Below are 23,723 nucleotides of genomic sequence, written 5' to 3' on the forward strand. Positions count from 1 at the left end.
CTTGCCTCCCCCCTTGACCCCCCCCAACAGACCCCAGTGTGTGATGCTCCTCTCCCTGTGTCCATGTGTTCTCATTGTTCAACACCCACCTATGAGTGAGAACTTGTGGTGTTTGACTTTCTGTTCTTGTGTCAGTTTGCTGAGAATGACGGTTTCCGGATTCATCCATGTCCCTACAAAGGACATGAACTTATCATTTCTTATGGCTGCATAGTATTCCATGGTGTATATGTGCCACGTTTTCATTATCCAGTCTATCACCGATGGGCATTTGGTTTGGTTTCAGGTCTTTGCTATTATAAACAGTGATGCAATGAACATATGTGTGTATATGTCTTTATGACAAAATGATTTATAATCTTTTGGGTATATACCCAGCAATGGGATTGCTGGGTCAAATGGAATTTCTATTTCTAGGTCATTGAGGAAGCACCACACTGTCTTCCACAATGATTGAACTAGTTTACACTCCCACCAACAGTGTAAAAGTGTTCCTATTGCTCTATATCCTCTCCAGCATCTGTTGTCTCCAGATTTTTTAAATGATTGCCATTCTAATTGGCATGAGATGGTATCTCAATGTAGTTTTGATTTGCATTTCTCTAATGACCAGTGATGATGAGCATTTTTTCATATGTTTGTTGGCCTCATATATGTCTTCTTTTGAAAAGTGTCTGTCAATATCCTTTACCCGCTTTTGAATGGGTTTTTCTTGTAAATCTTTTAGTTCTTTGTAGATTCTGGATATTAGCCCTTTGTCCGCTGGGTAGATTGCAAAAATTTTTTCCCATTCTGTTGGTTGCCAGTTCACTCTAATAATTGTGTCTTTTGCTGTACAGAAGCTCTGGAGTTTAATTAGGTCTCATTTGTCTATTTTGGCTTTTGTTGCCGATGCTTTTGGTGTTTTAGTCATGAAGTCCTTGCCTATGCCTACATCCTGAATGGTTTTGTCTAGATTTTCTTCTAGGGTTTTTATGGTGTTAGGTCTTATGTTTAAGTCTTTAATCCATCTGGAGTTATTTTTAGTGTAAGGTGTCAGGAAGGGGTCCAGTTTCTGCTTTCTCCACATTGCTAGCCTGTTTTCCCAACGCCATTTATTAAACAGGGAATCCTTTCCCCATTGCTTGTTTTTGTCCAGTTTGTCAAACATCAGATGGTTGTAGATGTGTGGCATTGCCTCCAAAGCCTCTGTTTTGTTCCATTGGTCTATATCTCTGTTTGGTACCAGTACCATGCTGTTTTGATTACTGTAGCTTTGTAATATAGTTTGAAACCAGACAGTGTGATACCTCTGGCTTTGTTCTTTTTGCTTAGGATTGTCTTGGCTATGTGGGCTCTCTTTTGGTCCCATATGAAGTTTGAAGTAGTTTTTTCCAGTTCTGTGAAGAGGGTGATTGGTAGCTTGATGGGGATAGCACTGAATCTATAAATTGCTTTGGGCAGTATGGCCATTTTCATGATACTGATTCTTCCTAACCATGAGCCAATGCTCATGTTTCTCCATGTGTTTGTGTCCTCTCTTATTTCCTTGAGCAGTAGTTTGTAGTTCTCCTTGAAGAGCTCCTTTACATCCTTTGTTAGTTGTATTCCTAGGTATTTTATTCACTCTGTAGCAACAGTGAATGGGAGTTCACCCATGATTTGGCTCTCTTTAAGTCTGTTATTGGTGTATAGAAATGCTTGCAATTTCTGCACATTGATTTTGTATACTGAGCCTTTCTGAAGTTCCTTATCAGTTTCAGGGATTTGGGGTTGAGAAGATAGGGTCTTCTAAATATACAATCATGTCATCTGCAAATAGAGAGAATTTGACTTCCTGTTTTCCTTATTGAATATATTTATTTTTTTTTCTTGCCTAATTGCTCTGGCTAGAACTTCCAATATTATATTGAATAGAAGTGGTGAGAGAGGGCATCCTTGTCTAGTGCCAGATTTCAAAGGGAATGCTTTCAGTTTTTGCCCATTTAGTATATTAGCTGTAGGCTGGTCATAAATAGCTTTTATTATTTTGAGATATGTTCCTTTGATACCTAGTTTATTGAGAGTTTTTAGCATAAAGTGTTCTTGAATTTTGTCAAAGGCCTTCTCTGCATCTATTGAGATACTCATGTGGTTTTTGTCTTTGGTTATGTTTATGTGGTAGATCACGTTTACAGACTTCTGTATTTTGAACCAGCCTATTTGGGAAGGATTCCCTCTTTTTTTCTTGTTTGGAATAGTTTCAGAAGGAATTGTACCAGCTCCTCTTTGTACATCTGGTAGAATTCGGCTGTGAACCTGTCTCAACCTGGACATTTTTTGGTTGGTAGGCTATTAATTGCTGCCTCAACTTCAGCCCTTGTTATTGGTCTGTTCAGGGTTTCAACTTCTTCCTGTTTTAGGCTTGTGAGGGTGCAAGTGTCCAAGAATTTATCCGTTTCTTCCAGCTTTACAGGTTTATGTGAATAGAGTTGTTTGTAGTAATCTCTGATTGTAGTTTGTATTTCCGTGGTGTCAGTGGTGATATCCCCTTTATTGTGTTTTATTGCATCTATTTGATTCTTCACCATTTTCTTTTTATTAATCTGGCTAGCAGTCTGTCTATTTTGTTGATCTTTTCAAAAAACCAGCTCCTGGATGTATTGATTTTTGAAGGGTTTTTTTTTCTCTATGTCTTTCAGTTCTGCTCTGATCTTAGCTATTTCTTGTCTTCTGCTAGCTTTTGAGTTTTTTTTTATCTTGTTTCTCTAGCTCTTTCAATTTTGATGATAGGGTGTTGATTTTACATATTTCCTTGCTTCTCTGGTGGGCATTTATTGCTATAAATTTCCCTCTAGACGCCGCTTTGAATGTGTCCCAGAGATTCTGGTACCTTGTGTTTTCATTCTCGTTGGTTTCAAAGAACATCTTTATTCCTGCCTTCATTTCATTGTTTCACCACTTGACATTCAGGAGCAGGTAGTTCAGTTTCCATGAAGGTGTGCAGTTCTGAGTTAGTTTCTTAATTCAGAGTACTAATTTGATTGCACTGTGGTCTGATAGACTGTTTGTTATGATTTCCATTCTTTTGTATTTGCTGAGGAGTGATTTACTCCCAATTATGTGGTCAATTTTAGAGTAGGTGCCATGCAGTGCTGAGAAGAATGTATATTCTCTGGATTTGGGTTGGAGATTTCTGTAGATGTCTATAGGTACATTTGGTCCTGATCTGAGTTCTCTGTCTCATTGATCTAATATTGACAGTGGAGTGTTAAAGTCTCCCACTATTATTGCGTGGGAGTCTAAGTCTCTTTGTAGGTCATTAAGAACTTGCTTTATGTACCTGGATGCTCCTGTATTGGGTGTGTATATATTTAGGATCATTAATTCTTCTTGATGCATTTATCCTTTTACCATTATATAATACCCTTTTTTGTCTCTTTTGATCTTTGTTGGTATAAAGTCCATTCCATCAATCATAGATAAGGTCTTTTCCCATAAACCCATATTTTTTGGAGGCTTTGTTCATTTCTTTTCACTCTTTTTTCTCTACTATTGCCTTCTTGTTTTATTTCATTGAGTTGATCTTCAATCTCTGATATCCTTACTTCTGCTTGGTCGATTTGGCTATTGAAACTTGGATATGCTTCCTGAAGTTCTCATGCTGTGTTTTTCAGCTCCATCAAGTCATTTATATTCTTCTCTAAGCTGTTTATTCCAGTTAGCACCTCATCTAACTTTTTTTCTAGGTTCTTAGTTTCTTTACATTGGGTTAGCACATGTTCTTTTAGCTGTAAGAAGTTTGTTATTACCCACCTTCTGAAGCCTATTTCTGCCATCATCAGACTCATTCTCCATCCAGCTTTGTTCCCTAGTTGGTGAGGAGTTGTGATCCCTTGCAAGAGAAAAGGCGTTCTGGTTTTGGGTGATTTCATCCTTTTTGTGCTGGTTTTTTCCCATCTTTATGGATTTATCTACCTGTGGTCTTTTTTGCTGGTGTCTTTCAGATAGGGCCTCTGAGTGGATGTCTTTTCTTTGTTGTTGATGTTGAAGCTATTTCTTTCTGCTTCTTAGTTTTCCTTTTAACAGGCCCCTCTGCTGTAGGATGGTGGAAGTCCACTCCAAACCCCACTCACGGGGGGATCAGCCATGGTTGCTGCAGAACAGCAAGGGTTGCCGCTGGTTTCTTCCTCTGCTGTCCTCGTCCCAGAAGGGTACCTGCCAGATATCTGCTTGAATTCTCCTTTATGAGGTGTCTCTTTGTGTATAAGGGTGTCGTGAAGTTGTTTGAGGAGACAGTCTGTCCCTTATGGGATCTCAAGTGCTGTGCTGGCAGCTCTGTTGTTCCGTGCAGAGCTGCTGGGCAGGTAACTTTAAGTCTATTGCAGTGGAACTCCTAACCTCCTCTTTTCCCAGGTGCTCTGTCCTAGGAAGGTCGGCCTTATTTATAAGTTTCTGTTGTGCTGCTACATTTTTTCATAGATGCCCTGCCCTGCATGGAGTAGTCTAGTCACGGTCTGTCAGCAGAGTCATTGATGAGCTGCCTCAGGTTCTGCCCAGCTGGTGTGTGAACGGGCTTGGTAGTGGTACACTGCCTTGATAGTGGGGGATGCCCTTCCCCTCACTGAGCTGTACTGTCCTGGCTCCAGCTGTGCTTGCTGTGAAGCTCTCAATCCAGAGCATTTCAGATTGCTTGTTTTGTGGGGGTGGTACCCACTGAGCAAAATCACCTGGCTCCCTGTCTCAGCCCCCTCACTTTCAGTTGAATGGGTGGCTCTGTCTCCCAGGTGTTCCAGGCACCAGTCAAAACAGCCACCCAGACTTGTGTGAGTTTCTATGCACTGATCCAGCACTGGCTGAAACTGCCTCACTAAAAACTCATGGCATTTTTTGGCCCAGAAATCTCCTGGTCTGTGGGAAGTGATAACTTGTTTGGAAATGTGATGAGCACTCGCCCTCTGCACTGTTCTTGCTGGGAACTGCACTTCAGAGCTGTTCCTATTCGGCCATATTTGATCTTCTTGTTTTGTTTTTACCATTCTATGGAGCCTTAAATCTCAATTTAGCTTAGTGACTAAATACAGAAATGCCAGTCTGTTTATATTTAATTCCTACCACTTAGCTTAAAAAGTTTAGACAGAATTTTGTTTTTATACTGAGTAGCTCTGCAAAATCCATTATTTAAAAAGTTGTGTTTTGCATGTGTGACTCTTCTGAAATGAAGAAAAATGGATTATTTGATTTATCCCCTTAAATCAAGCTTTAAAGATGTCTTACAATGAAAAGTAATGCAAATCATTTTTAAAGTAAACACTGATGTCTCTGCACATGAAAATTTATTTTATTACATATCTCATGCTTTTCAACAATTTGGGGATTTAAATGATCAACCAGAGTGAATATTAGGCACTTAACAAATGCTCAATCATTTATTTGTTAATTTTTAATTTTTAAAATTTTATGTGAAAAGTTAAAAAGCAATTTTTAAAAATTTATTTAAATATTCAAATCAATGTGATGATAGAAAATAAAAATTTTGACAGTTTGTGTAGCACCACATACTTTGTGTAGAACCATAGAAGATGGTCTAAAACAGTTCAAGCAGTATTTTCTTCATTTTAAAACTTAATGCATTATAAAAATAATCAAACAAGCAATAAATAAATAGCCAAGAAAACTGTGGATTGTCTTTAATAATTTGGTGATGTCTTTTCAGCCCATGTATTTGGTTGCACTAACAAAAGATAGACATGTGTATTCTTCCTCATATCCAAACTCTTCCTGGCTGACTTACTGATCCACTACCTAATGAGTTATTGACCAACCATGGTGACATAACCCTACCCGGCATGCCTTTTAATGACTACTAAGCCCAGTGAATAGCTCAGGTGGGAAGCAATACTGTTTTCTCTCTGAAAATTCCATTAACTCCAACACCTTCTACTTCCAAATCAACATATCCAACTCTGTTCTCTCTTCTGAGTCTAAACAAACATTTCTCACTGCTTGACATTTCCACCAAGATATTCTTTTTGGAACTTCAAATACAATGCTTTTTAAAACCAAATTTATTTCACTCTATCTTTAGATCTTCACATTGTTCTCTTTCCTATTTTCAGAAATAACATCACCACAAGAGCACAGGTGTAAAACTTCAGATTTATATTTAAATTCTTCATCACTGATGCTGGAAATCATCGATTTGGGGAAATGGTCAAACCTTTTAAATGAAACCTTCCTATTTCCATACATTTATCCTCTACCTCCTATTCCTAATGTCACTATCCTACCCCAGATTTCTACCATCTCTGTCCTAATTTACAGAAACCTCTAATTGATAGCTTATCCTCCGAGAGCAGGGCTGGGCTAGAGTTTCTCTCCTGATCAAATCTGTTGTCTACATCATACAATGAATCTTCCTAACCATAGCTCTGAAAGGTTCCCTAACTTAGTAAATGAAGTCCAAAATCAGGTCCTTCATGATACAGGCTCATCTAGCATCCTCTTTTTGTTGTTATTGTTCCAGCTCTGTCATTGCATATACTTCAATTTTAAGCTGAATGCAATTAGAAAGGTCAACTCTATGACTTTCTCCCATCTTTCTCCCCTAAAAAAGGAAAAGAAAAGCCTTAAAAAAGTCTCTGACTCACCTCTTCTGAAAGTAGGTCATAAGACCTTCATTCAAGAGGCACCGTGCCCTATACTTAGAGGCCAAAAAGAATCTGAATGGCTAAGACTGTGTTAGACTGCCTGAGACTGGGTAATTTATTTTTTAAAAAAAGGTTTATTTGGCTCATAGTTCTATATACCTCAACTCTTTATAAATTACCAAGTCTCAGGCATTCTTTTATAGCAATGTAAAATGGACTATCATGGTGTTGGTGAGGCCTCAGGAAGCTTACAGTGTTGGTGGAAGACAAAGAGGGAGCAAGTGTTTTACATGGTGAGAGAGGGAGCAAGATAAAGAAGAGGAGATGCTGGACTTCTAAGAACCAGAATTCCTGTGAACTCATTTCTTTGAGGAGGACTCTATACCATTCAAGAGGATCCACTCCCACGGTGGCAGGCCAGGTTTCCCTTAGCAACCAGAACAGTTTCTACTAACCCTTTACTATAATTTTGTTGAACACATAAGTTAAACTTTGAAGAACTGGATAAACTGGTACCTGAGTACAAGGGCTGGAATGCCAAAACAAACTCATTAAGACTATACCTGGGTTTTCTCAGGCCCTAACATCTGATCAAATAATAGCATTCTTACACATACACCTCATTCTGTCTTAAGATTAAGAAACTTTCCAAGACTCTAGAGAAAGCTTTCCAGACCTCAGACCCCAGTTAAAGATTAAACATAGATTGAATGAAACACTCCTGCTTGTAGGTGTGATCCTACATCTAGCATGGAGTTTAAAATGTATATAAGCACTGGAAAAGAAACTTGTAACTTTCAGTTGTTCTGGTGAGTTACTCTGACTTTCTCCTTGTAACCAGCTGCAGAAATAACTCCCTTCTTTTCCAGTCTGTCTGTATCTTGTTATTGGACTGGGAGAACAAGCAGCCAGACCCCAGTTCTGTCCAGGAACATCATTATCCAAACACCTCCCATTAGGCCCCACCTCTAACACTGGGGATTACATTTCAACATGAGATTTGGAGGGGACAAACATCCAAACTGGATCAAGGCCTTGCTAAGTTTCTCCTAGTTATTACATTAGGTTCTACCCCTTTTTTCCAATCATACATCTACATGAGTATTCATTTTTCATCAAATCCAAGCATGTGAAAAACAGATTTCTTTGTTTTAGAGGTCTTCATTTCTGACCATTCCCATGTCATGTAAAACTTTAAATAAGTCTTCTGCTTTTTTAGAAAATGCATATACTCCAGCCAAGATAGATTAATCACCATTTAACAATCATCTCCCACTCTCCCCTCCTGTGAACTTTTACTAGAAATATTTCATGGACTTATAATTTCTTTTTTGAATGTTCTGATCTCTTTAAACCTGTTAATGCTTTTAGAACTGGTAGGCTCTTGGGATACTCAACAGTACTTGCTATAGTACTTCATGTAATCCATATGCAATAGAGATTAAATTATGCACCAAAATCTCTGAAGATGCAAACCTCTCTTTACTCCAAGTCCTACACTGAGAAGTGTATTATATTTGATTGTAGGAAACAGTCTTTTGAGTAATCAAGTGAAGTCTCCCAAGTAGAAATCTAATTAGAATTTATTCATATTTTCTCCGAAAATCAGGGATACTAGAAAAAAATAATTCTCCCATTGCAGCTGCAGTATATGTCCTTTTCTGAGGAATTTACATGCATTTTTAAGAGTGTGTAAGAAACCATCTCTCCAGCATCATCCAATTATACGTGGCAACAGACACAGCAATAGCTAGTGGAGTGAAAGATGACGTGTTTTACAGACTGAACATTAACCAATTGTATGCAAATAAACTAAAAATTATTTTCAATTAGCATAGCTATCTTTTATACACAAAGGAGACCAGCATAACATGAAAAAGACTGGTTCAGCTTTAGATACAACAAGAAAGTGAAGAATAATGCAGAATCAGGACAAAAATATTATTCTAGCAACTCAGGATTAAAGGTTGTACTCACAATCTAGTGATAAGGGACTGGTAAAACAGTCGCCTTAGAGAAAGACATATTAATTTTTTCAATCATTTTTTATAACTATAGCCGAAGCTACAGACATTATCTATCAATTAATTAATTTTAGGTTTGAAACTCTAAAGCAGAATCTCATGTTTTCTTAGTTTCCTCATAATTTGTGAAATTATAAATTTTCTTATTAAGTAATCCAGCATTTCTGTACTGAAGGTTTGTGAAATTCTAACATAAACAACATATACAATGGTTTTTATTTGATTTTTATTCTAAGCATTGGGCCTTTTCAAGATAGAGATGAAAGCACATTTAAAACTAGTTTAAATAATTTAGCAGCATAATTACAAAATAAATTTCAAGTTCCTGATCTTGTGTCATTAATTGCAACTTTGCTTTAGGGACAATCATGGTACCAGACAGCCAGGTGCCATTTTGAATTTGGTTTTCTGGAAGGTGTATTATTTTTTCTTCCTGTTTTTGCCTCAGAAATGGCATTAACTTGATCAGATAAAATAAGGTAAAAAATACAATAAGAGAAGGCACAAGCAGGAATGACAGTCACATCCCCGGCACCTTAAACTTGCAGAGTCTCCAGCATTTATGTAGGATTACTGCAGGGCATTCGGGGCCTTGCTGCTTAAACACTCACACAGTCAACAGCTGTCAGGCTGCCAACAAACTATCTTTTTCTGGTAGCAGCTGTGTCTGCCATCACCAGCTTCTTTCACACAATCGTAGTTAACCAATAGCAAGCATTATTTTCTTCTGGATTATTAGCAGATCACTGCAGGGCACATATGAATGAGAGGGAATGCTCCTTTATTAGACAATCGAAGTGATGAGAAGGAAAGATTAAAACGCGTATTTTATCAACTACATGAGAAAATTATCACTAATACCTACTTGAGAAACATTTAGTTCCTAATTCTGTTGCTCAGTGTTTATTACATGCTTGCAGGTGGAAATGAGGTATGAATATTCAAATACCTTTCACATGTAAGTTGCTGTCCTTCCAACCACCAATTTACACTCTGCCTCCATTACCTCCCTTCTCTTCATTTAAAACATGAACGCAATTTCGTCCAAAGTAGTGACAGCTCTTGGCATTAAAGAAGGTCAATAGGTTATGAGAGATCCTTAGGATTCCATAATAAAAAAGAAAAAGGGCTGGGTGTGGTGCCTTACCCCTGTAATCCCAACACTTTGGGAGGACAAAGCAGGCAGATCACCTGAGGTCAGGAATTCAAGACCAGACTGGTCAACATGGTGAAACACTGTCTCTACTGGAAATACAAAAATTAGCTGGGCATGGTGGTAGATGCCTATAATTCCAGCTACTTGGAAGGCTGAGGCAGAAGAATCATTACAACCCTGGAGGTTGCAGTGAGCTCAGACCGTGTCATTGCACTCCAGCCTAGACGACAGGGAGAACTCCCATCTAAAAAAAAAAAGAAAGAAAGAAAAAGAAGATAACTGGCTTATTTTTTCCATTGTATAGTTTACCCTTCTATTTTTTTCATTCTCCTTTATCTTCATCCATTTAGCCTCTTCTATCCTGAATAGAAATGGAGTTGTTTCATCAATGAAGCAAGTTGATGAAGTGAAGGATATTAGACTAACTTTTTCTGGCGATATAATCAATTAATAAGTATGGTTTCCACTTTTAAGGTTTCAGATAGTCTCAACATCCAGATTAATGTCTTGGCAACTAACTGTAACACATGTGGTAAAGGCAGAAGGAAATGTTTTCAGTGGCTCAGAACCTATCCTTAGGATGCCCTACAAAATATAGAAGCAGACACAATTATTCCTTGGTCTTTTCTACCATCTTCTTCTCTTTCTTCCCTGTTCCAGATTATCTGTTTTATTATGCTTGCCTACAAACTTCTCAACCTATAAAGACAAACTCATTTAAAAGTACATATATTTCAGTATTAACTGTCTCTCATCCTGGTCCCTAATCAAAATTTAGACACTGAAGTTGTTCTCAGCTGACATTAAGTTGAGATCTAAAGTATTGTTGTTACTGTCATCCAGGGGGAGATACCACAGGCTTGTTCTAGAACGTAGAGAGAGAGGAGCCCATAGACTGCACTATCTGGGCAAGACTGAGTCTGCGTCAGAGACCTTAAAGAGTTAAGACAGCATTTTGTCATCCTTCATGAATTCAGGGTTATAATCAAATTCTTTTTTGCATCACATGGAAACAAGTGCCTAAACAGGTGGCATAAGAGACATTGTCGTTGTGTTAAGATAGGCAAATGGCAAGAAAGATTATTTTGGTGGAAATAATCTGTCAAGAATACCCAAGGGTACTTATGATATATATAAATGAAATACTGGCACAGAGCTTAGACTATAGCAGAAAATAAAAACCAGGTAAATCATACCCGAGGGAACAGTCAGAACAAAACTTAAAGCAAAATATTTTCTAACATCTGTAGTCAAGTGCTCTGCTGGAAAATGTGAAAGATGGATTCCCTCTGGTAGCAAATGAGAAATTCAGTGGATGTATTTACAATGCTCTGTATATATTCATTGGAACATATGGCTCAATGAATTATTCTACATGATAAATCTCCACTGAGGCAGCCTGCTAACCACTCAGGCCCCAAACCTTCTGAAAGTGGCAAAACCTCCTGCCAAGTGGGGTCATTCAGAAGAACAGAGGGTAAGAGAAAATAAATTGCATGCAGCATTGGTTATTTGAGAGTGCTCCTGTGATCTGTGTAAAGCAAGGGGAGATGATGTGCCTGGCTTCATCTGAGAGTTCTTCGTGGGGGTGGAGGGGCATTTAACATTTATTTTTTTCCTAATCAGATTGCTGGGAAAGTACATAGTGTTTAGTAGGCAGACTCTGGTTTCCAGACATATCTCAATCTGTTTCCATCTATCTGGATTTGGAGCAATCTGGACCTCTTCCAACATTCTCTTGGCTCTGTCACCCATTTATCCTGAGCTGTGTTAATGAACAAGATGTGCTGATTTACGTAGGAGACGCACGTCTTCACTGAGGAGGTTCTTATGGCTGACTCCATACCTGACTGTGAAGATGATGCTCTCTACTGAATTACATCAGCACAACGAATTTACAGAAACTGGATGTGGCTGTGAGAAAAACAGAGCAGATCACAGTTTTTCTGGGACAATAATGGCCATCAGGTGTGCCCAGAGTCCAAGACCAAATTTTAGATAACTAATGTCTTTATAATTTTGACATTTGTAAAGGAGTTCTCATTTACTCCTTACCAGAACCGTATGAGATAAATAGTATCACTATCCATTTCACAGCTCACAGCCAGATGGTTATGCGCCTGTCCTAAGCAGGAACTTCACTTCAGGCCTGTTTCTGTCTTAAATTACATTATATATATATATAGTGGACACTTGAATATGAAGGAATTAAAGTGCTGTACATATTTTCAGTGCTTGAAAAGCTACTGCTAGATATATGGGCTTCCCAAAAGTTACCATCAGAATGATTGTGGAAAAACTGGAAAATTATACATTTATATCTATTGACTAACTGAAGAGTTGATTTACAAGGAGGAGGTTTCAAAAATTTCATCTTTGTATATAAACAAAAAAATAGAGTAGCAAGTTAGCATATCTGCGATTATATTTGCAAAATTGTGTTCTTCTATCATTAGAAAACTTACATACATGTAAAAACACTATAATTTTGAAAGTCATGGTATTATTTTTAAAAAGTGAATGTCATTTTTTTTTTAATTAACAAAATTTAAATTTAAAAAATGGTTAGATTCCCAGGGAATGTAAGTTCTGCCTAGGCAAAGTCAAAGTAGCTAGGAATGTCTGGTAATAAGGCCTGAGCAATCATCTGGCAACAACAAACAAAAAACCCTAATCCAAAATAAAGTCCAATCTATCAAACCCTCCAAACAATGTTCCCCTAACTAAAACTATCAGGGATCATAACTAGCCAGATAATTATCATTTCATTATAGTAGCCTTCCCCTGCAGATTCTAGTGTAACCAGTATATCACGATAGTTGATTCTGGGTAAGAAGTGTATACAAACATGTGTTGCAATGTGTGATCATAGTGAATGCTATCTGTAATCTTTGGGGCAAATGGTCACAGGCTTTGCATTGCTTACTACATACCTTTAAAACAGTCAGTACCACAATGCAACATTCTGTTATGAAAAACAATAAAGAGGAACAAAGAGGGCTTGCTCCAGTTGAGTACAGAACTGCTCAGATGACCTCAACCAATCTGCAAAATATATCAATTCATAAAGTTTAGCTATAGGGCTCAACTGGAATGATCTATTTATTAAAATCATTCTGAAAAAGCAATCTAAATGTGGGAACATAAGGAATTATCAAAATAAATTGAAGTAACTGTAGATAGATTAATACAATGAACTTAGATTTTTTTTTTTTTTTACTTTAAGTTCTGGGATACTAGTGCAGAATATGCAGGTTTGTTACATAGGTGTGCCTGTGCCATGGTGGTTTGCTGCACCTATCAATCCATTATCTAGGTTTAAGCCCCACATGCATTAGGTATTTGTCCTAATCCTCTCCCTCCCCTCGACCCTCAGTCCCTGACTGTCCTGGCGTATGATGTTCCCCTCCCTTTGTCCATATGTTCTCATTGTTCAACTTCCACTTACAAGTGAGAACATGCGGTGTTTGGTTTTCTGTTCCTGTGTTAGTTTGCTGAGAATAATGGCTTCCAAATTCATCCATGTCCCTGAAAAAGAACATGATTTCATCCCTTTGTATGACTGCATGGTATAACATGGTGTATATGTGCCACATTTTCTTTATACAGTCTATCATTTATGAGCATTTTGGTTGGCTCCCTGTCTTTGCTATTGTAAATAGTGCTGCAATGAAAATACGTGTGCATGTGTCATTAGAGTAGAATGATTTATAATCTTTTGGGTGTATACCCAATAGTGGGATTGCTGGGTCAAATGTTATTTCTGGTTTTAGATCCTTGAGGAATCGCCACACAGTCTTCCACAATGGTTGAACTAATTTACATTCCTACCAACAGTGTAAAAGTGTCCCTATTTCTCCACAGCCTTGCTAGCATCTTTTGTTTCTTGACTTTTTAATAATCACCATTCTGACTGGCATGAGATGGTATCTCATTGTGGTTTTGATTTCCATTTCTCTTATGAGCAGTGATGTTGAGGTTTTTTTCCATGTTTCTTGGCCACATAAATGTCTTCTTTTGAGAAGTATCTGGTCTGATCATATCCTTTGCCCATTTTTTGATGAGTTTTTTTTTTTCTTATAAATTTGTTTAAGCTTCTTGTAAATTCTGGATATCAGACCATTGTCAGATGGGTACATTGCAAAAATTTTCTCCCACTCTGAAGGTTTGGCTGTTCACTCTGATGCTAGTTTCTGTTTCTGTGCAGCTTTTTAGTTTAATTATATACCATTTGTCAATTTTGGCTTTTGTTGCAATTGATTTTGGCACTTTCATCATGAAGTCTTTGCCTATGCCTATGTCCTGAATGGTATTGCCTAGGTTTTCTTCTAGGGTTTTTATGGTTTGGGGTGTTACATTTAAGTCTTTAATCCATCTTGAGTTAATTTTTGTATAAAAATGTAAGAAAGGGGTCCAGTTTGTTTTCTGCATAGCTAGCCAGTTTTCCCAGAACCATTTATTAAATAGGAAATTCTTTCCCCATTGCTTGTTTTTGTCAGATTTGTCAAATATCACATGGTTGTTGATGTGTGACATTATTTCTGAGGTCTCTATTCTGTTCCATCCATCTATATGTCTGTTCTGGTACCAGTACCATGCTGTTTTGCTTACTGTAGCCTTTTTGGTATAGTTTGAAGTCAAGAAGTGTGATGCCTCCAGCTTTGTTCTTTTTGCTTAGGATTGTCTTGGCTATACATACAGGCTCTTTTGTGGTTCCATATGAAATTTAAAATAGTTTTCTCTAATTCTGTTAAGAATGTCAATGGTAGTGTGATGAGATTAGCATTGATTCTATAAATTACTTTGGGCAGTTTGGCCATTTTCACAATATTGATTCTTCCTATCCATGACGATGAAATGTTTTTCCATTTTTTTGTGTCCTCTCTTATTTCCTTGAGCAGTGGTTTGTAGTTCTCCTCGAAGAGGTCGTCGCATCCCTTGTTAGCTGTATTTTTAGTTATTCTATTCTCTTTGTAGCAATTGTGAATGAGAGTTCATTTATGATTTGGCTCTCTGCTTTTCTATTGTTGATATATAGGAATGCTTGTGATTTTTGCACATTGATTATGTATCCTGATACTTTGCTGAATTTGCTTATCAGCTTAAGGTCTTTTGAGGATGAGACAATATAATTTTATAAATATATAATCATGTTGTAGGCAAACAGAGACAATCTGACTTCCTCCCTTCCTATTTGAATACCCTTTCTTGCTTTTTCTCTTGCCTGACTGTCCTGGCCAGAACTTCTTGATTTCTGCCTTAATTTCATATTTACCCAGGAGCTATTCGGGAGCAGGTTGTTCAATTTCCATGTGGTTGTGTGGTTTTGAGTTTCTTAATCCTGAGTTCTAATTTGTTTGCACTGCCATCTGAGACCATTTGTTATGATTTCAGTTCTTTTGCATTTGCTTAGGAGTGTTTTACTGCCAATTATATGGTCAATTTTAGAAGAAGTGCCATATGGCACTGAGAAGAATGTATATTCTATTGATTTGAGGTGGAGAGTTATTTAGATATCTATTAAGTCCACTTGATCCAGAACTGAGTTCAAATTCTGAATCTCCTTGTTGATTTTCTGTCTCATTGATCTAATAATGACAGTGGGGTATTAAAGTCTCCCACTATTATTGTGTGGGAGTCTAAGTCTCTTTGTAGGTCTCTAAGAACTTGCTTTATGAATCTGAGTGCTCCTGTATTGGATGCATATATATTTAGGATAGTTAGCGCTTCATGTTGCATTGATCCCTTTACCATTATGTAATGCCCTTCTTTGTCTTTTTTATATCTTTGTTGGTTTAAAGCCTGTTTTGTAAGAGAGTAGGATTGCAACTACTGCTTTTTTTTTTTTTTTTTTTTTTTTTTTTCTTGTTTAATTTTCCTCCTTCCCCTTATTTTGAGCCTATGTGTGTCTTTGCATGTGAGATAGGTCTCCTGAATATAGCACACCAATGGGTCTTGATTCTTTATCTAGTTTGATAGTCTATATCTTCTAATTGGGCATTTAGCCCATGCATATTTAACATTAATATTGTTATGTGTGAATTTGATCCCGTTATTCTGATGCGACCTGGTTATTTTGCACACTAGTTGATGCAGTTTTTCATAGTGTCATTGGTCTTTATATTTTGGTGTGTTTTTGCAATGGCTGGTACTGGTTTTTCCTTTCAATATTTAGTGCTTCTTCAGGAGCTCTTGCAAGGCAGACCTGGTGGTGACAAAATTCCTCAGCATTTGCTTGCCTGGAAAGGATTTTATTTCTCCTTCATTTATGAAGCTTAGTTTGGCTGGATATGAAATTCTGAGTTGAAAATTCTTTTCTTTAGGAATCTTGAATTTTGGCATCCACCCTCTTCTGGCCTGTAACAGAGTTCCTGTGCAGAGGTCCACTGTTAGTCTGATGGGCTTCCCTTATAGGTTACCTGGCCTTTCTCTCTCTGGCTGCCTTAACTTTTTTTCCTCCATTTTGACCTTGAAGAATCTAATGATTATGTGACTTGATGTTGATCTTCCCATGGAGTATTTTAGTGGTGTTCTGTATTTCCTGAATTTTAATGTTAGCCTGTCTTTCTAGACTGGGGAAGTTTTTCAATAATATCCTGAAGTGTGTTTTCCAACTTGGTTCCATTCTCCCCGTCTCTTTCAGGTACTCCAGTTAATCATAGGTTCAACCTTTTTATGTAGTCCCATATTTCTTGGAGGTTTTGTTCATTTCTTTTTACTTTTTTTCTCTAATCTTGTCTGCATGCCTTATTTCAGCAAGATGGTCTTCTAACTCGGATATCCTTTCTTCTGCTTGAATGATTTGACTCTTGATACTTGTGTGTACTTCACAAAGTTCTTGTGCTGTGTTTTTCAGCTCCATCAGGTCACTTATGTTCCTCTCTAAACTGGTTATTCTAGTTAGCAGCTCCTGTAACATTTCATCGAGGTTCTTTGCTTCTTTGCATTGGGTTAATACATGCTTCTTTAGTAGAGCAGAGTTTGTTATTAACCACCTTCTGAAGTCTACTTCTGTCAATTTGTCCATCTCATCTTCCATCTAGTTCTGTGTCCTTGATGGGGAGATGTTGTGATCATTTGGAGAAGAGGCACTCTGCGCTTTTGGGTTTTCGCGTTTTTTCATTGATTCTTTCTCATCTTCATCAGTTTGTCTAGTATCAGAATTTGAAGCTGCTGACCCTTGGATGGGTTTTGTGGGGACTCTTTGTTGATGCTGTTGTTGTTGCTTTCTGATTGTTTGTTTGTTTTTCAGTGGTCATGTCCCTCTTCTGTAGGGCTGCTGCAATTTGCTGGGGGCTCACTTCAAGCTTTATTTATATGGTTTGCCCCCATGCCTGAGAGATGTCACTCAAGGAGCCTGGAGAACATCAAAGATGGGTGCCTGCTCCTTCTTCTGGGATCTCTGACCTCAAGGGGCACCAACCTGATGCCAGTAGGCATACTCCTATAGAAGGTATCTGACAACCCCCTGTTGAAGGGTCTCACCAAATTGGGTGGCACGAGGAACAGGACCAGTTTAATGAAGCACTTTGACTGTCCCTTGGTGGAGGGGTTGTGCTTCACTGGAGGGTGGGGGGAACACACTTCTCTGGGCTACCGGGATTCCTCATAATTAGCAGAATTAAAGACTAAGTCTGCTGGTCCATGGAGACTGGCCACCTTTCCCACTAGAGGCTCAGGCCCAGGGAGATCAGAGTTCTGTCCCTGAGCCCCTGGCTAGAGTTGTTGGAGTTCCTGCAGGGAGGCCCCACCCAGTGAGGAGGGATGGGTCAGGGCCATGCCTGGAAAGGCACTCTGGCCACAGTCTGCCACAGCCATGTGTTAGGCTGTGGTGAATACCACTTAAGATCAAGCCAACCAGCCTTCCCGGCTCCAACAGGGGAACAGCACAGCCTAGAATTATAGAGATGGCTGCTGCCCTTCCCCCATCCTGGGAGCCTACTGAGCTAGGCAGCTATAGGTCCCAGTGTTGGCTGCTGCCCCTCCCCAAGGAACTCAAATGGCGGCAGCTATAGCTGTGGTGATGCCACCCCTCCCCTTGGGAACTCAGTAGGCTTAAGCAGATTCTAGCTGAGTGGCTACTGAAAATCTGCCTGGCTCCCTGATTGGGACCCTAGGCCCTAGTGATGTGGGCTCAGAAGTGGGATCTTCCAATCCTGGGTTCCACAGTTTCATGGAAAAAGCACTGCTTCCAAGGCTGAGAAGCATGCTCGCTCATCACTTCCCTTGGGAGGTGGGGGCTCCCATGCCTTGTGTGGCTCTTAGGTGGGCTGCCACACCACGCTGCTCTTCCTTCTTTGTGGGTCACGCCAGCCACCTGAACCTGGATTTTTAAAAGGCATGCCTAAAAAATTACAAGGAAAGCCTCATAACAAAAACCAAACAAAACATATTATTATAAACCTGGAGGAAGAAGAGAATATAATTAGGATGGCAAAAGCCCTATAATGAGGATTTGAAGGAAAGAGCTAAAAATTCTAAAATGACATCACAAGATATATTGCTTAGGAGAAAAAGATTTTACAACAGACAGATTTGATTCTAAAGCTGGCTTTGTTGCTTTTTTAACTGTGGATTCTGGAAAATATATTTAATTTCTCTGATTTATAGCTCCTGTATTTGTAAAATGAGGATAACAATACTTCTCCATTGGGTTTCTGAGAGTTGAATAAGATAACGTAAATAAAACACTTAGTTCCATACCTGGCACAGAATTGGCACACAATGAACATTTGTTTTACTTGATGCTTAGGAAAGGGAAAGGAAGGAAAGGCACAGACTTGCTATCTGAGTTATGGGATATGAAGATACCAGAGACAGAGTGAAAGCAAGGCCATTCAATTTCCATTTCACTTTCATTCTTTACTGAAGAGAGTGCTCCTCACACATTGGAAATTATAGAACAGACTTGGTTACCAGGGGACCAGAGTACAAATTAGATAAGGAAATGATAAGACTAAACTAAATTGCTTTAAATTACATTTAAGACTCCAAACACAGATTAAATGCATGCAAGAATAGTAAAAGAATATCCATATGTAATTGTGAAATGTCTACTGGCAAGTATCTAGACAATATGCAGAAATTCAGAAAAGCTGAACATAATTTTTAAAAACTCTCCAATTTCAAAAATGAGAGGAAGTCGATTCCGGAAATTAAAACATGGTGTGCTCTATCAGCCTTCGCCTCCAACCCTTGCTCTGCCTTTTTATAATACTCCTATCCACCACAGGTGAAACCACCAATGAATCCACAGCAGGAAGTCCTTCTTCCAGACCCAATCTTATTGAGACAAAATATATATTCTACCTGTGAGAATTATAATTGAATTCTTTATGTAGATCCAATTTCTCATAAGTGCTTTCTTCAAAGTGCCCCTGTTCCTACCTTCTCCAAATGATCTGGTAACTTTATATACACCTCTGGCAAAATTTGAGAATGCCAACCACGAAGAAGTAAGAGACCAGACTGTGAATCAGTGAGACAAGGCATTTTGGGGAGTCTTAGAAATTGCTATTCAGGAGACAAAGATTTGATGAAGGGCCAAATTGTGTTTCAAATAAAGGGAGGGGAGTAAAGATATTTTATTTTAATGCTGAGGGTGATTACACACGTTGTTTTGAAAGAAGTATCATTGGTCAAGGGAGCCATAATTCATTTGTTGTCACTGTCCCAGAAATTGCAGCACTGGCGAAATTCAGCAGCTTTCCAGGATAATATCATCATTGCAGTTTGACAGTGAAAAAGTTCAGGGCAAATTCCTACCTTTTGGTTTTGTTTTTGTTTTTCCAAAAGGTTGCAGGTCATGCAGAAAGTCCTTCTTAGAATGTCTTCTTGACTCTATTTTAGAGCTCTGAAGTACAGTGATGCCATTTTGTATATCGCATTTCACAAGAATAAAAGTTTAAGTGGATGTTCTGTGGGTATTTTCCTCATAAAGCAGTAATTACTAGCAGCTACAATGGCTCCACTGAAAATAAATCATGTCAATTTTATTTCCTTTGCAATAGAATCTATATTAGCAAAGAAGAATAACCTAGATGGAATAAATATGGATTTCAGAAAGTAATATGACCAATTTTCCCATGATTCCCTAAGAGATTTGAAGGCTAGATGATAGTAGAATTCAGGGGATTCACAGCTGTTTGAGCTAAGGCCAAATAGTAAATTAATATACTGATATTAGCATCAAGATAGAATACTAATTGAAACATGCACTTTATCCTGCCTTGTTCTCATTTTTATCAGTGATTTATTAAGTCATATAAAGCATTTTCATTAAATAGATAATTTTTATTAAATGTATATGTGACTAGCTTAAAATATGGATTCATTTATTGATGATAAATTATAAAAATGCATGTTGGATTGGAAGAGTAGATTGTAACTAACATTGTGTAACTGGATAGGAATAAATTTAAAACAAATAATAGTTCAAAAATCTATCATAGAATTTCAGAGTAAGAGATAACTAATGCAAGTGCAGTTCTCATTTTAAAAAATGCTTATCATAAGATAATAATGAAATGTACCTTAAAAAATAGCTAATATTGCTCTGGGTTGTAGATAAATATCAATGCCAAAAAAGAGAAAAGAAAAACTCCCATTGTACTATGATTTTTTCCCTCCAAAACCAGATCATTGCATTTTGTCCTGGACACTACATTTTAAAAAGATACAGATATACTAGAGGTGTCCAGAAGAGAGCAACAAAAGTAATGAAGGGTCTATAAATTACATTTGAGGAATATTAGAATTAACAAAGACTGGTAAAGTGAAAGCATAGTATAAACATAAAAGCTATTATCAAATATTTGAAAGAATTAAGAAGAAAGATTAGGATGTATTGCAGGGTAGCTCCAAATGTCAGAGCTAAGATTAAAACTATATATAACAGGGAGACAAATTTCAGCTCAGCACAATTTTCAAATAAATAAAATTGTAACTGTAAGGTAAGCTTCTCCCCACTCAGATGTCACATGCATAGATTGAAATGACCACTAGCCTCATTTGAGCATTATGGGAGAGGCTGCACCAGGCAACTTCTGCGGATTCTTTCCATCATAAATGCATCCGACCATCAGCATTTCACTCTCAAGAGAGATTTTTTAGTGCTATTGTTCCCAATGTCATATTGTATCAAGACATATTTTTAAAGTTAGTTTCCTTTTGTTAATAGCCTAAAGCAAAGGTGTACATTTAGAATTAAAGGAGAACTTTTATGGGACCATCAATAGATTTTTATGAATATTAGCCTACTTTTACAGACACCCCAAAGAAGGGAGCAGTTCATCATTTATCAGCTGTGACCTCTGGACTAGTTTCTTTACTTGGAGAAAAATTGAAGTTCCACCCCATCACATTTACACTTGCTTGACTTCACAACTGCAATATGCCCCTCTAGAGAGAAGTTTGTTGTTGGTGTCATGAGCATCGATCGATCGTATCTAAGCTGCTCTCACAATGATTACACCATCCCTCACTCCCCTTAAGTTTCATGGCCCAGAGCATGCCCAGGGCTCACTGCAGGCAGACTAATTCTGATCAATGCAACACAAGCATACAGTGTGTGTTCATAGAGCCAAAGGCAGTCAGCATCCCTGGGTACTCCAATTGTAGTCAGAATTTCAGCTTTATTAGGTAACTGTCAAATTTGCCTTAGTGTCTCTTACAATTTTAAGTTGGGAAAAAACTATAAATGCAGAAAAGCCATAACTTAGCTCTCTGTTGTAATAAACATGAACTATGAACATACATTATGGAAATTAGATGGAGAGTCCAGAGAGTGATAACAAGGTAAGAAATGTGAATGTGGTGAGATCATAAAAATCCTAAGTGTTGTATATCAGGAAGTGTTTTTCTTTTTAAACAGACTGGTCAAGTTTTTTGCTTAGCAAATTTGAGATGCCACACACCCGTCTATTCACCACAATACACTGTGGAGTCAAAGGGCACAATAATGCAAAGAAAGCTAGAAATCTAAGAGACAGTGTACACAACAGAAAGTAAAGGAAGAAAGTATTAAGGTGTGGAGGATAAAGCCCATAAATAATTATTGTCTCTATTGAGATTTATATGTGGACATTATTATCTTAATTTCTCTACATAATTTCTCTGTCTCAGCATACAGGTCCCACTATATATTCATTTTAAGGTATCTTTCTTTAAGAGTGTTATTTTAAAAGCTGATGGCAAATGTTTTTAGTAAGAAAAAGTTTTTTGCTTAGCAAATAGCCTTGAAAGTATATTTTATACACACACACACAGACACACACAATTTCTTTGCCATGACCAGATCAGACAGGGAATGAGAGAAAGAAAACTCTGGGAGATAAAGAAAAATGTTTTTTTGAGTTTCTTTATAGCTACCCTATAAAGAGAGAATAAGAATAGGCCTGGGAATCCAGAAAAGCAGAGGGGCTAGGAGTAGGGGAGAGGGCCCAGCAAAATGGCAGGAGGCTGTGACGTGTGAATAAAATCAGCCAGTGAGAAACACACAGGTGGTTTGGCCACATTTAAGGATGAGGATATATATCAGAATAAATTGTCTTTCTATTGTGCTCTGATGAAACATGCAATCTCCTTCCAGAATGACCCCTCGCCATCAGTAACAGTCTATTCACATAATTGTCTCCTGTGGGCTTCAAAATGAAAATTAGGGCATAGTAGCCCAATTGCCCATTTGGATCAACTGAGGATAGACAGAAATGGAAAAGAATAAAAATGATAAAGACCAATGGAGAATTTGTCAGTTTCAACTAATGCAAATAACAAGCAGTTCAGAAGAAATGGAATCTGTTTGAGAGTCTTAGAAATATCAATTAGGAAACTATAGATAATGTTGAGGAGAATAAGGGATTGAATCATTTGTATTGAAACACCACCCAACAGACTGACCCAAACACTCTAGAGAGCTAGGAGACAGAGGTGCAGCTGAAATCTGGAGTAAGCCCCTAAAAATTGGCTACTAACATGACTGTTGGTGGTATTAGAGTAGCACAGTTGTTCTCACTCTGTCTCTTACAGATGCCTTAAGGTCTGACATGGAGTGGAAGCTGGGATTAGGGCAGGCAGAATGGGAGAAACTCTGGGTCCCTAAGGCTACTTCAACCAAAACAGGTCTAATTTTATGTGGTTTGCAAACTGAGATTATGCATAATATTTGAATTTAAGTAAGGATCTTTCTATTAATATGTAAGTATAAATGAAAATGGTTTTAAAGTTTTAATACTATTGCTGAAAATACATAAGCATTGATTGAATTAGACTAGAATGTATTAACAGTCTGTAACATGATTTATGATTTTCCAAAAGGAAGCAGAATGGAGGGTAAAAGACAGGAGAATGAGGAGAAGAGGAGAGACCTGGCGGTCAATCATTAAATTCAGGTTTTATTTAATCAGTTTTTAATTTGAACCAAATCCCACCTTCTTGTCCCAATGCCAGAAATTTTATTTTTAGAAATTCCATCTCATGACCTAGTTTCATGACAATTTTTGTAGCATCCAAATGAATAAAGTTCTATTTTGTTTTCCCATTCATTCTCATAAGAATGAACACAGTACAATGTTATTGCTGAGACAAGATGGCTGTTCACCTCTTCTTTCTGAACATCTAGACTACAGCTCCCCGCCTTACTTATAAATAGCTGTGGTCATGTCACTGAATCCTAATCAACAAAATATGAGTGAATGCAAAGTTCACTAATCCCAGGACTGGACCTTTACAATCATCCATACTCTTCTACCTTCTACCTGGGTGTTAATACCCAGGACAACCTTAGAATTTTTAAGCTAAAGATAATAGATCTATTGGCTTGGATCTGTGAATGGATGTGTGGAGCAAAATGTCTGGAACTACCCTGAAGTTTTTGAGCCATTAGAATGTGATAACATTCACTTGTTATAAAAACTGATATTACCTAAACTAGTAAAA

Source organism: Sapajus apella, unplaced genomic scaffold (assembly GCF_009761245.1).
Source record: "Sapajus apella isolate SASKATOON/1434 unplaced genomic scaffold, GSC_monkey_1.0 scaffold27, whole genome shotgun sequence".
Taxonomy (NCBI): Eukaryota; Metazoa; Chordata; class Mammalia; order Primates; family Cebidae; genus Sapajus; species Sapajus apella.